Source organism: Pantherophis guttatus, chromosome 2 (assembly GCF_059756535.1).
Source record: "Pantherophis guttatus breed Tessera chromosome 2, ASM5975653v1, whole genome shotgun sequence".
NCBI lineage: Eukaryota > Metazoa > Chordata > Lepidosauria > Squamata > Colubridae > Pantherophis > Pantherophis guttatus.
Window position 1 is genome coordinate 102,711,562 of NC_142064.1, and position 12,900 is coordinate 102,724,461.

General features: G+C 38.2%; 1 protein-coding gene across 8 annotated transcripts in view; it reads right to left on the minus strand.

Annotated features, from left to right (window-relative positions):
* HAO2 (hydroxyacid oxidase 2) overlaps positions 1 to 12,900 on the minus strand; it is an 84,069-nt gene that overhangs the window by 26,628 nt on the left and 44,541 nt on the right. For 2 of the 8 annotated variants that reach the window (XM_060690310.2, XM_060690307.2), the window contains exon 1: positions 1,726 to 1,884. The exons of 3 other annotated variants lie outside the window; for them this stretch is intronic. The gene's annotated coding sequence lies outside the window, so the exon portion shown is untranslated. Of the gene's footprint in view, positions 1 to 1,725; positions 1,944 to 12,900 lie in introns of those variants that run through there. 3 more of the 8 variants (XM_034411026.3, XM_087888315.1, XM_087888316.1) reach the window with 3 other exon arrangements.

Below are 12,900 nucleotides of genomic sequence, written 5' to 3' on the forward strand. Positions count from 1 at the left end.
ACCAGATTCTCTGCATGGATTGCCACTGCGACTATGTGGGATAGACAGGGAGGAAGCTAACCACCCGATTGTGAGAACATGAGTGAGCAGTTAGTCAAGGAGACCCAAACTCATTGGGAGCCTCATACTGCAGTCAACAAGGACATACATTCCATTTCACAGCTATTACAACTGTGGGCCAACCAGGGACAAAAATAGCCAGAAAAATGATTGAAGCCTAGGAAACAGGTCCCTTATCAATCAAAAGGAGTGCTGATTTACCATCAGTTTATCAAGTACTTAGGAGCCAAGCAGAGCAGGACAAGGAAACAACAATCAATGACTTAATAGCCAACTATCAACACCCTAACTAACAACTAAAAGCTACATACAATCATGCACCATATAAATACAACATATAGAAAAGCCTAGTGCACATACTCTAGAGCAGTGGTTCTCAACCTGTGGGTCACGACCCCTTTGGGGATCGAACGACCCTTTCACAGGGGTTGCCTAAGACCATCGGAAAACACATATTTTCAATGGTTTTAGGAATAATTTTATGGTTGGGGGTCACCACAACATGAGGAACTGTATTAAAGGGTCATGGCATTAGGAAGGTTGAGAACCACTGCTCTAGAGAGAGAAAAGTTCCCTGATGATGGGCTCCAGCAAGAGCCACATAGCTGAAAGAATAAAGCTTTGGTCCTGGTGACCAATTCAGATTAGATCCTTCAACGTTATGCTGGGACATATATATTTGCCTTCATTTGCAAAATAAGCAGAATCTGCCAGTAATAGTTAAGACTGAATTTTCTGGTTGAGCTCCAGGGCCCCACAATCTCAGGAGCTCCACAATCTGAGCCTTTGAAATATCTGGCAGATCATGGAAGGAGAAAAGGATCGCCATGGAAGGGCGCCACAGGTTAAAATGCCCAATGGGCATAAATCTTTTTCTGAACTTAGTGTCCTCCCTGATTAAGTCACTTTAGCTGTAATTTGAGAGATAAAAGGGTAAGCATAAGCTTGTGTGTTTGTCTAGAAAAATAAATACAGATGCTCCAAAAAAGGAAGCTCTCAAGGAGGGAAATCTAGTAAGATCTTTTTAGATCTGGTGTCTATCTCCCTTGGTGATCCTAAGTGGGTCACAACACCTGCTTCACAATTATTTACAAAATAACTGTTATTACTACTGGATACCCTTTTTGGCTTTTCTGCTGACAACAGGGCTGAAATTTTGGGAGGGGGGGATTTGTTTATAGATAAGAGATGGGATAAAGAGATAAATGTTTGTAACTTTAGATAGAATGAATAGTTATTAAACTTTTTATATTTATTGTCATAAAGGTTGGATGTCAGTTCTTTATATATTTCTTTTCTCTTTATTATACTCTTACACAGGATGGAATGCTAAGTCAATCTTGAGCCAGTGAGAAGTGAACCCCTAGCAGTGAGCAGAGTTAGCCTGCAACACTGCATTCTAACCACTGTGCCACCGTAACACTTTTATTCCTATATTCTCTTTTCTTTCTTTCAGTTTAGTTTGTATTATATTTTACTATAATAATAAATTATAATATGTACATTTTAATATGCATATTAAAATGGAAGTGGTCCTTTTCATTCATTTCAATCAGACAAGTGGAAGACTCGTAAACGCCATTGCACAACCCAAATTACAAATTGTTCAGCTACATCCCTTGCCTCCATCATCCATTTTCCTCCCATACCCTTTCAAAAACTTACTTTTAACACCAGAATAGCCGCAGGTAAAAGACTTTGCTTCAGCAGGGATTTTAAGAGAATATGGAATGTATACAAGCACTTTGTAAGAACAGGAGTTCCTTAGTTTATGGAGGATAAATGCCAGAAATTTAATAAACTACTACAAGAGATTAAATCTTAACTTCTGCAATAAACTTTGTACTGTTTACCCTGTTCTGAAAATGCTCTGACCATGCAATGTTAGTTGCAAGACCCTGGAAGTTTTACAAAAGCAAGGATGATGAAATCATTATGCAGTGTGGAAAAAATGTGGGCAGTGCTCTTGCATTTTACAATGGAGAAGGCCTGCATGTTTTCAGAGCATGTATGATTGGCAGATTTCTTCATAATCTATTTCTCAATCCCAGACATTTAGACTTTTACGAATTAGTTAGCATACATATTTATACCAATTAAATGGTTCCTTATGTCATACATTCTCCCTGCTAGAAACTTGCTTGTTAAGACAAGAGGGGCTTTTTACAAGCAGAATTACTAGAGGAAAAATGCCATTATAGACAAAAGAAATCATGTACCTTTCCAAGCAAGAGCAGGCAAGGAAGCAAATAATGCAGTACCTAAATTCAGTGGTGGGATTCAAGTAATTTAACAACCGGTTCTCTGCCCTAATGATTTCTTCCAACAACCAGTTTGCCAAACTGCTCAGAAAGTTAACAACTGGTTCTCCCGAAGTGGTGCATTGATCATACTTTCTTTCTTAAAATTTCATCTCTTAACAATAATAAGCCAACTGTTATGCAAATGAATGAATCCACTTTTAGAAGATGGATGAGTTTTAGATGCAGAGTGTGATTTTAAGAACTTTTTATACAATGGAGAAAACTCATGGCTGTATACTCTCCCTTATTTTTTTGTTCAACCTACACATTAATATATATACTCCTAAAAAAAATAAAGGGAACACAAGCAGAAGACATCCGAGATCTGAATGAATGAAATAGCCTTATTAAATACTTTGTTCTTTACATACAGTAGTTTATACACTGCTCAAACAACTAAAGGGAACACAAAACTAAGGCTATTTCATTCATTCAGATCTCGGATGTCTTCTGCTTGTGTTCCCTTTATTTTTTTGAGCAGTGTATATTGAGGGAACCTGGACTGGAAGAATATAAATGTGACTTTACAATCGGAGGAAGAAAGATCAATAATCTGGACTATATTGATGACATTACTTTGACAGCTGAAAATAGAAAAGATCTGCAAATACTATTAACGATAGTCCTTGAATTACAACTATTCATTTAGTGACCATTCAAAGTTACTGTGGCACTGCAAAAAAATATATATTTATGACCAGTTTTCATCCTTATAATAGTTGCAGCAACCCTATGATCACCTGATCAAAATTCGGGCACTTTGCAGCTGCCATATATTTACGTTACCACCATATGTAATCTTCTCAGCTGGCTTCCAACAAAGAAAGTCAACGGGGGAAGCCAGATTTATTTAATGACTGCATGATTCACTTAACAACTATGGCAAAAGGGTGGCAAAATGGGGCAAAATTCACCTAACAGTTGCCTTGCTTAGCAATGGAAAGTCTGGGTTGTAAGTCAAGGACTACCTATAATGAAAGCCAAGGAACATAGTGAAAAATGAGAGTAAGGTTAAATGGAAAGAATCCCAAACCACTGACAATCGCAACCAGCCTTAGAATTGGCAATGAAGTGGTGAATAGCTTCTGTCTTTTAAGACTGACTGGAGTTAAGGAACCAGCAGTCAGGAAAAATGCCACAGAGATTAATATTTGGTAAAAGGCCTTGGCAAATTATTCAGATGCTGTGATGTGCCTATATCTACAAAGATCAGAACTGTGCAGGCAGTGGTTTTCCTTGTGATATTCTAACGAAACAAAAGTTGGATTTTGAAGAAACAGGTTAGGAAGATTACTGACACTATGGTGAAGACTTCTGAGAATATCTTGGATAGCCAAGAAAATAAAAAGTGGACAATTGAATAAATCCAGAATTCTTATGCAAGGCATAAATGGGCATATTATATGAAGACTTGCATCCTTTTCTGTGGGATGTTTACTGTTGTTTTATGTTTGTGCTTAACATCTCCCCTGTGAAGAAAAGGGCTTGTTGTAAGTGACTTGATTGTGGACTTTGGGCCCATGGAGTGAGCTGTGGGGGGGGGAGCCATGGGGGGGTGGGGCTGGGTTACAACAGCCCCACCCTGAACAGAATGAACTCTAAATAGGTTTCATTTCCAGCTCCTGGGATTCTGATAACAGAAGAAACACTGTACAGTACAGAATTGGTCTAAATAGCTTCAGGCCTTTCCATTGTATTGATTGCTAGCAGGTCGAGCAGAGAGAAGAAAGGCTTCAGAGTGCTTTCTTGAAATTTTGCTGGCAAAGAGACCCAAGAAATTTGCAACATATTTCAGTTTCCAGAGAAAAAGATAATCAAAAATTGCAAATGCCCAATAGAAAAGTGCTTGTATTTTGTCCTTAGGAGAAACATTACTTTTTCCAGGACGATTTTTTTTTTTTTTACACAAAGTCAAAGAGTGAGGGCTGACTGGCATGTTTTGGAGTTGAACAGACTCAACAATATAAATTTAGGGAATTTATATTGAGTCTCTGATAAAGGATACGGTGATATGTTAAATACAAAAGAGAGGCTGCCGAAATATTATCACCTGACCCTGGATAAAATAGTTGTAAGCAGATCAGTGTAGCCTTGATGTTTCAAAAGCAAATTTAGGCTCCTCCTCAGAGTGAGAGCTTAGCTCCAACACTTTATGGGCAGCTGCCACGACTACAGAAATCTATAGATATTTTGGCTAAGTCAGGAGTTAATAAGGTTCCAGGAGGAGTGATAGATAGTATGCTTATATGGAAAACTTCACATCACAAACTAGCCAGCATTTCTTATAAATGCTCCGGCAAATGTGTATGGTTCCAATACACTGCACAGAAGGCATGCCAAAAAAATGATTTGGATTTGTATGTTATTAGAAGAGGAAGGGAATGTTTGTTAGATAGTGAGTAAGCACAACCAGGGGAAAGGGTGATTGGGGCCCATTGGATATGTTTATGGGTATGGGTGCTGTTAGCTGGACAAGTCCTCTGTTCTTGTTTGTTATTCCCTTTGTTATTCCTTTGTTCTTAAATTGTATACTTTGTATTTTGTTATTGTACACTGTCCAATGGTCAGTTTGGAGTTGGGTGGTGCATAAATTGAGTTTTACTGACTAACACAGAGATGGAGAAGGACCTTCAGCTTTGAGGCTAAATCTAGCCCATCACTCACCTTGCCAGGCAGTTGCCTTGAAATTCTAGGTTTGAATAGGCTAAGAACTTCCAATTCTTTCCTTGCAAACCACCTCTCCAATCTCTGGGATCAGTGCTTCCCAAGAGCTTTGCTCACTCCCTTATTTTCCCCTAAATCAGAACCAGGTGCAATCTCCTACTTCCATCTATGCAAGATGATTTTTTATTCAGGAAGTCCAAGGCAATGGTTCAGCAATTATGGTGTTGTCAGGACATTCTGGTTGAACAGGTTTGCCAGCCTGTTCTTTTCTTATAGGTGAGACTATCGCTGAGAGACACCCATAGAAGGAAAACAGTTTGTTTCTCCAGTCACTGAAGTTATCTTTCAGCCCATAACCAGTACATCTTCACCGCTGTCTTGTGAGACACCTGTTATCTTTTCTTGACCTACTCTTTAAGGAGGGAACAAATCTTAATACTTGAGCCAATTAAGGGCATATAATTTGCCACTCAAGGGCAGAGATTGAAGATCTGAGATAGAATAGAATAGAGCTGGAAGGGACCTTAGAGGTCTTCTAGACCAGTCCCTTGCTCTGGCAAGAGATCCTATACTATTTCAGACAAATGGCTGTCCCCCTGCTCTTCTTAAAAACCTCCAGTGATGAAGCGGTCACGATTTCTGGAGGCAAGCTGTTCCACTGGTTAATTGTCCTCACTGTTAGGAAGTTTCTCCTTAATTCTAGGTTGCTTCTCTCTTTGATTATCTAGAAGTCTCCAATTTTGGTCTGCATGAGCACAGAATATCTCCTGTTGGTTTGAGCTCCGAGCTTGGCAATTTGGTTGCAAATGTTTTGTCACCATTCTAGGAGACATCATCAGGCGACAAAACGTCTGAAACCAAATTGCTAAGCTTGGAGCTCAAACCAACAGCCTAACTACCAACCTGAGCTACTAATATTCAAATACATTTCAACAGAATATCTCCTCTGTACCAATCATCACTCAAAGAACTACATGCTTATCCTGTTTTGTATTGCTGTTTATTCTTGCCCTGGTTTAGACCCGTAGAAACATTTGAGAGTGTTGAATTTTCCATATTATTGAAGATATTTCAGGAATAAATGAACCACTAGGTGTCACCATAACTCCACAAATCTGTTTTGGTAACCCACTATTATGTTGGTTGTTGGGACACAGGATTACCCATTTGTGTAAATTAATCCCCTAAACAGGGATTTACTTAGCTTTCCTCACTCTATTGTTGCATTTGATTATATGTCCTTTTCCCAATCTTCTAAGAATGTTCATTTTAAATCACATCTCATCACAATGTTCCCTCTGCAGCTCATATTTCTTTCTTTGGTTTCTTTTCCCATGGAAGCTTACAATTATGCTGGTAATATTTCTGTTTTAGGGTCTCTCTTGAATATTCTTTCTTTCAGAATGTTTGGCAATTTCCCCATAAGCACAAAGATAAATTTCACGAGATTACAAATGTTAAATGACAAAACAACAACAACACACAAAATCATAAACAAAATGACAAGCCCAATATATGGTTATGTAATATATGAATGAAAATAAAAACTTCAAAAAAATATAACATTGTGTGGCAAAATGTTTGGTAGAATTAGATTATTTGAAAGTCTTTATCTTATTGTCTAAAACAGAAGGGTCAAACTTGATTTCATTGAGGGCCGCATCAGGATTGTGTTGGACCTTGGGGGGCTGGGGTGGGCGTGGCCGGGCTGGGCATGGCCAGCTTGACTTCACTCATGTCAGGGGCGCCTGTGGTGGCCCATGTGTTCTGCCAGCAAAAATGGGTTCCCAATCTCCGTTTTCAGCTGGGACGGCCTCCTGCAACCCTCTGCCAGTGAAAATGGCAGAGGGCACACGGCACGCTGCCCTCCCGAGCTCTGTTTTCGCTGGCCGAGGGTTGTAGGAGGCTCTCCCAGCTGGAAACAGAGATTGGGAGCCTGTTTTTGCTGTTAGAGGCACCACGGGCCAGTCCTTTGCTGTTTCCAGGGTGGCCCCGCAGGCCAGATCTAAGCACTCCATGGGCGGATCTGGCCTGCGGGCCTTGAGTTTGACACCCCTGGTCTAAAGCTTCTGCTTCAAATGTCTACTAAGAGCATGTATTGTTTCCTGCAAATCAAGGTTTATTATTCTATGCAGTTCAACAGTCCCTTTACTTGCATTTCATATTTGAATTAAAAACTTTCTTGTTTGTGCAATGAATACAAAATTAACATTTCTGTTGTATTAATCTCATTTTAAAACTAAATGAAGTTAATTGTACTATTTTTTACTAATATTCTTAGAATAAAAAGTTTTCAGCATATTCATTTCCATGGATATTAATTATTTCTTTTCGTTGGATCTATTTTTTCAGCAAGTTATACTATTCATTTCCATATGCCAATTATGAATGGTAAGATATTCCTGAATAGGTAATATACAGAGATAAACAATCTTTCCTGCATTAAGATTTCAAGTACATATTGTGCATTGTATACAGATATTGGAACTATGAATAATGCCACATCTCTGCACTATGTACACTCTGTCCCAATGTGCAATTCACGGCAGCACAATAATGTCCTGGCATGCCAATCTTTCTTGTTGATCACACAAGTTTTACCTCATCTGGTCCCCACCCCATAATTTGTCATTTAAGGTAGAAGAATAAAAGCATCCTCCTTCACCCCCTCCCCTACTCTCCTTTAATTGGATGTTATCTGACTGTAATATAAAGTGGTGTTTCTCAAACTTGGTAACTTTAAAATGTATAGACTTCAGCTCTCAGAATTCTGGGAGTTGAAGTCCACACATCTTAAAGTTGCCATGTTCAAGAAACACTGTGATAAAGTATATAATGCATTGGTATGCCTCATCTTGTGGGTGAAGTCAAGTTACCTGTTGTGGATGTGACCAGAGATGTATTCTGAGTTTGTTGAGAGAAATGGACATGCCCCTATCCTTTCATCACTACCTATTTTCACCATAGACTTTATTCTCATTGTCTTTGCCATCTCAATTATTTCCTTTCTCCATATTTTTCACCTTTCTTCCTGATGGTGGATAATCCCTTTAAATCACTAACTGACCTTAGCTGCAAATTACTGATCCAAACTAGACTGCAGAAAATACGACTTCAGCAACAGAGTGGTCAATGCCTGGAATGCACTACCTGACTCTGTGGTTTCTTCCCCAAATCCCCAAAACTTTAACCTTAGACTGTCTACTATAGACCTGACCCCATTCCTAAGAGGTCTGTAAGGGGCGTGCATAAGTGCACCAACGTGCCTACCATCCCTGTCCTAATGTTTTCTTTTATTCGTATCTTTTTCATGTATTTATAATTATGTTTACACTAGTATCTGTCATAAAATGCATGCTTGATGAAAATAAATAAATAAATAAAAATAAAAAATAACCCCCCTACTCAAGCAGGAAACCCCTATACCTGCGTATCATGTCTTCTATCTGTTCTCCATGTTTCTGGTTCTAATATTTGGCTCAATAAAGTAGCCCAGATTTGTTTTTCTCCATCTTGGTAGAATTTCTGCCAAGCACATTCTTCTCAATCTGTATCAGGTCTTGCACATCATTTGTACTTTCACATTTGCAATTGTACGCTGCAATTAGACTTTAACACAGGCGCTGTTGCCATAACCAAATTGTGCAACTTCATGCTGTCTTAAAGGATGAGCTTGCCAAGAACAGAGACAACAATCAAATTCATATATATTCCTCCAAAAGCCGAGAGTTAGACACTATGGTTTTGAAGCCAGCTGGTTTTCCCAACAGATGTAACCTTGGTTATAGCTTGCATTGTAGAGCCTCTATATATTTCCATGGAGGAAGGGGTAATGGCTTACTTGAGCTTAAAGACAGGATGAGGCAAGACTTTGGTGTACACTGCTTAAATCAGCAGAGAAAAAAAAACAACCCCCACCAAACCGGGCCTAACAAGGATTGGCTTCTAAGTTTGCCTGTGAAATGTATTAGTGAGCTTTAAGTTAAGACATAGGAGGTAGGATGGAGCAAGCATTCCTGTCTATGGGAATCCATCCTGTCCCAAATTCCATGGAGCTCCAGTATTGAGATGGAAGAGAATCACCTTGGGAAGCCAAAGGGAGAAAAAAAAAATTGAGACAGTGATGCTGAGTGGATACAAATATAGCAAGTGAGACGGGGAGGTGGGGGGGTCTATACTATATTTATTTATAGTAATACATATTTGCCTTTTAGAGTTTTCACATATTTCATTAAAATATCAATACCTGTTTTGAATCACAGCAGTTACAGGGCTGTTCTTCACTGCTTTTCTTACATCCATGAACTGGGCAGAAACTATCCAAGCACGACATTTGCTTCCCCATTGCCAATCTCTATCCTGCCTCTACAGCTTCTGTTATAGATCACTGCAATCTGACTTCTTTCCAAGATACAGTGACAAATCCAACAGATTTTAAGTATGTTAAGACTGCCCTTGGATGGTGTTTGAACAGGGTGGAGGGGGAAAACACAGCTAAGGGTCACTTAAGGTAGTCTCGTTCCTGAAGACAACTAACATAAGTACAGAGCAAAATGAAAAAGAAAGAAAGAAAATGTTGTGCCAGTACATGTTTGTGTCAAAGCTAAATGTTGGGGTAAGGAGAGAAACAGAACTGATGTCCTCTCTCTCTCTCAAGATGTCCACCCTAGCATCTTGCAGGCTCTTTCAGCTATTGTTGAGGCAATAGACCATTCTTACAGACAAGTTTTAAAACCACCACTACTATACCTGAACATTTTATACTGATACCATACCACTCTTTATGTTGGGAACCTACCTATCTGATCATTTTAATTTAATAAATTTCATAGAAGCCAGAAATAATGTACAGTGCTTGCTCTTATTCTGAACTGACTAAAAGCCTTTGAGGATCAACTTATACATACTGTGTGAAATTCTGGAACAGAAAGTCAAATTTTTCATATTTTGTTTATTCACATTTACCATAACATAATGGCTGCTCAACAATTTAGGTTCAGTATGAGGTTTACAGACCCAATAATAAAATGTAATTTTAATAGTACCCATGGTTTCTGAAACAGAGCACAGGAGTTTCCTACAACTGTCCTCTTTCCTTAGTTCAGTTGAGGGAACATAAAAGTCAGCAGAACATTCAATAATTTGTATTCTGAATACGGACATTACCTACTTCTGTTCTTTTATTGATTTTTCCTTTAGATTATTCCCTGCCATCATAAATCTCCAATCTATTGTTAATCCTTCTTCCTCCACACCAATATCTAAGTCAAGTGAAATCATGACCTTTAGAAAATCAATATTTTTATTTCCCCTAAAAATGTCTCTTGGTGGTCCATCACTCTGAAAGAGTACTGATGCCCACATCTCTCCACATGTGCAGATACCGTAGCATAGACTCAGAAAGAGACTTTGCAAGCAGGAAACAAGGTTTCTATAAGAATAAGCAATGTTCACAGACACTATCCCTATTCCGTTTAAATCCAAGACCCTCATAACGTGCAGTCAGGTTACCACATGCCAAAATAAGGCATAGAAACATAGAGCTGGTAAACCTCTGTGGGTTATTTGGCTTCAGGACTTCTTTTATAGCCTGAGGCCCATTAATAGAACATGGCTCTCATTTGGGGCCACACTGAAATAATAGGTCCAATACCTTTCCTTCAATCTCAGGGGCAGGAAAAGTGAAAGCCAAATGAAGCAGGCTTTTAACTGGTTTGCCAATGAGACAAATAAGGCCTGAGAGAAGCTGGCTGATTTGAAGTCATCACTTCAACATGTAGGTAGTGTTGTATGATACAGCAGTAAGGGGACTGTTATGAGGAAAGGTATGACCACTGTGATCTGTTCCTCATGCTGCCCAGTCTGCATAAAAGTGGTCAGAATAGGGTAAGTTTGTAGCTATCGGTGTCTGAGTAGACTAAATGAGTGAAACATCCAAATGTGTAAGGATGTGCCCATGTTTAATTTTGTTTGAATGCTGTCTGGATAGTTTTACTGAAAAAAACCCACATCATAGGTTTAAATAAGTTAAAAAAAAATCCTCCAAAGTTTCTTCTTTGGAGATTTTTGTTTTCCTTTTAGCAGAGAATAAGTACCAGTACATAAAATTATTTTGTCCCTAGGAAGAAAAATCCTTTTGATTTTACATGGAAACTTCTTTTAAGAACTACTGAGACCTTTCTTACATTCAGGCTGATGGCTCCATAGCTAGAGTTATGTTTCTCTTTTATTTATCATATCTACCTTTCTCCTATCTACCTGTCTCCTATTTTCTCTCTCATATCTATCTATCTATCTATCTATCTATCTATCTATCTATCTATCTATCTATCTATCTATCTATCTATCATCTATCCTATCTCATGCCAAAATAAACTTTTCAACCAGGCTTCATTTATTTTCTTCTTGCATTTCAGAGAATTGTCCCACAATCCAGACCGCTCCCCATTCCTCCTCCTGGCTCCAATATGATCTGAAATAAATATGCAGGTTGCATTCAGCCAAGTTTTCATCTGGGGTCTTGTGTATTAATGACATGCAGCCAGGGGTGGGGAGGAAGGTTAAAAACTCCCTCTGTTGCACCTCCAAATTAATCATGTTTACATCTGGCTTGAAACAATGTCAAACAAAGATATGTTTCTTGTTAAAGCTTTAAGCTGTATCACAAAAGCTGAATGTCTATTTTGCTAATAGCCTGTATCAATTTTCATGCCTTTTAAAGCCATAAATATTTTAAATATCAAAGCATTTCTCTTTGGTGTATGTTGGTATCCTTTTCTCCTAAGAGCTTTCCTGTAATGGGTTTTCTTTTTTCTTCTGCTTTCTTCTGTTAAGCGAAACTGATGCATGATATAGTCTGTAAATGGCCGATTAGCTTTTACCTAGGCAACATTTTTATACATACCCTGCCCCCACTGCACTGCCCCAAAATGTTTGATTATTATGGCTCTTATTTCTAAACTGCAGGTCTTGAAAAGATTATACCTGTAGATTAAATAGTTGGTATTAGCAAACTAAATCTACATACCCTGGAAATAACTCCCACTGTATTCAATTAAGCTGATTTCTAGCTCAGTAACTGCATATGGATAGCAGCCTTAGTCTTCAAGAATTATAACATTTTGGGAACTTTTTAATGCTCCCCAAATGCTGTGATTTGTTTGCTTGATAAGGAGAAGCTTTCCTTTACCTTTCTATGAGGCTTACCTGTTTCATACAATCGGCTCTTTAAAACACATTACAATTATCAACTATTACAGAAGTGTAGCAATAGTTAAAGATTTGTTAAAAAATCTCTTGCTCCATCAGTGTAAAATGTGAAGAATTAAGGTAAGAAATATTCAAGTAATACATACTACCCTCTGAAGGTAAAAAAAAAAGGATTTTTCTTTTGTGTTTTAGCTGAACTAAGCATAGTCGCAATACAAACTTTTGGACAAGTTAAAACATGGAGATAATTTATAATGTTGATACACCAGGTTAAAGCTAAGAAACAAAGTAGATCATGGAAAAATTGAAACAAGACGATGCACACCAGCAGTTTTCAAACATTCCAAGTGTTTTCCATAAGATCAAAAGACTATTTAAATCTTATTTTTACCTGGGTGAAATATGTATATTGCTTCAGCCATCAATAGGCAGAGATGAGCCACATTTATACATCATTCAAAAGAGACAATAAAAAAGCTACAAAAAAAAAAAAAAAGATCAGAACACATGTTCTCCAGCAGCCAACACCCAGATAAGCAGGGATTAACAACAGAAATAGAATGACAGAAAAAAACCCCTAATCAAGTAATACTAAGGAGAAAACCATATCCCCAACAACATAGCATGGCAAGGTACTGTATATAAATAAGGAGCAAACCCCATA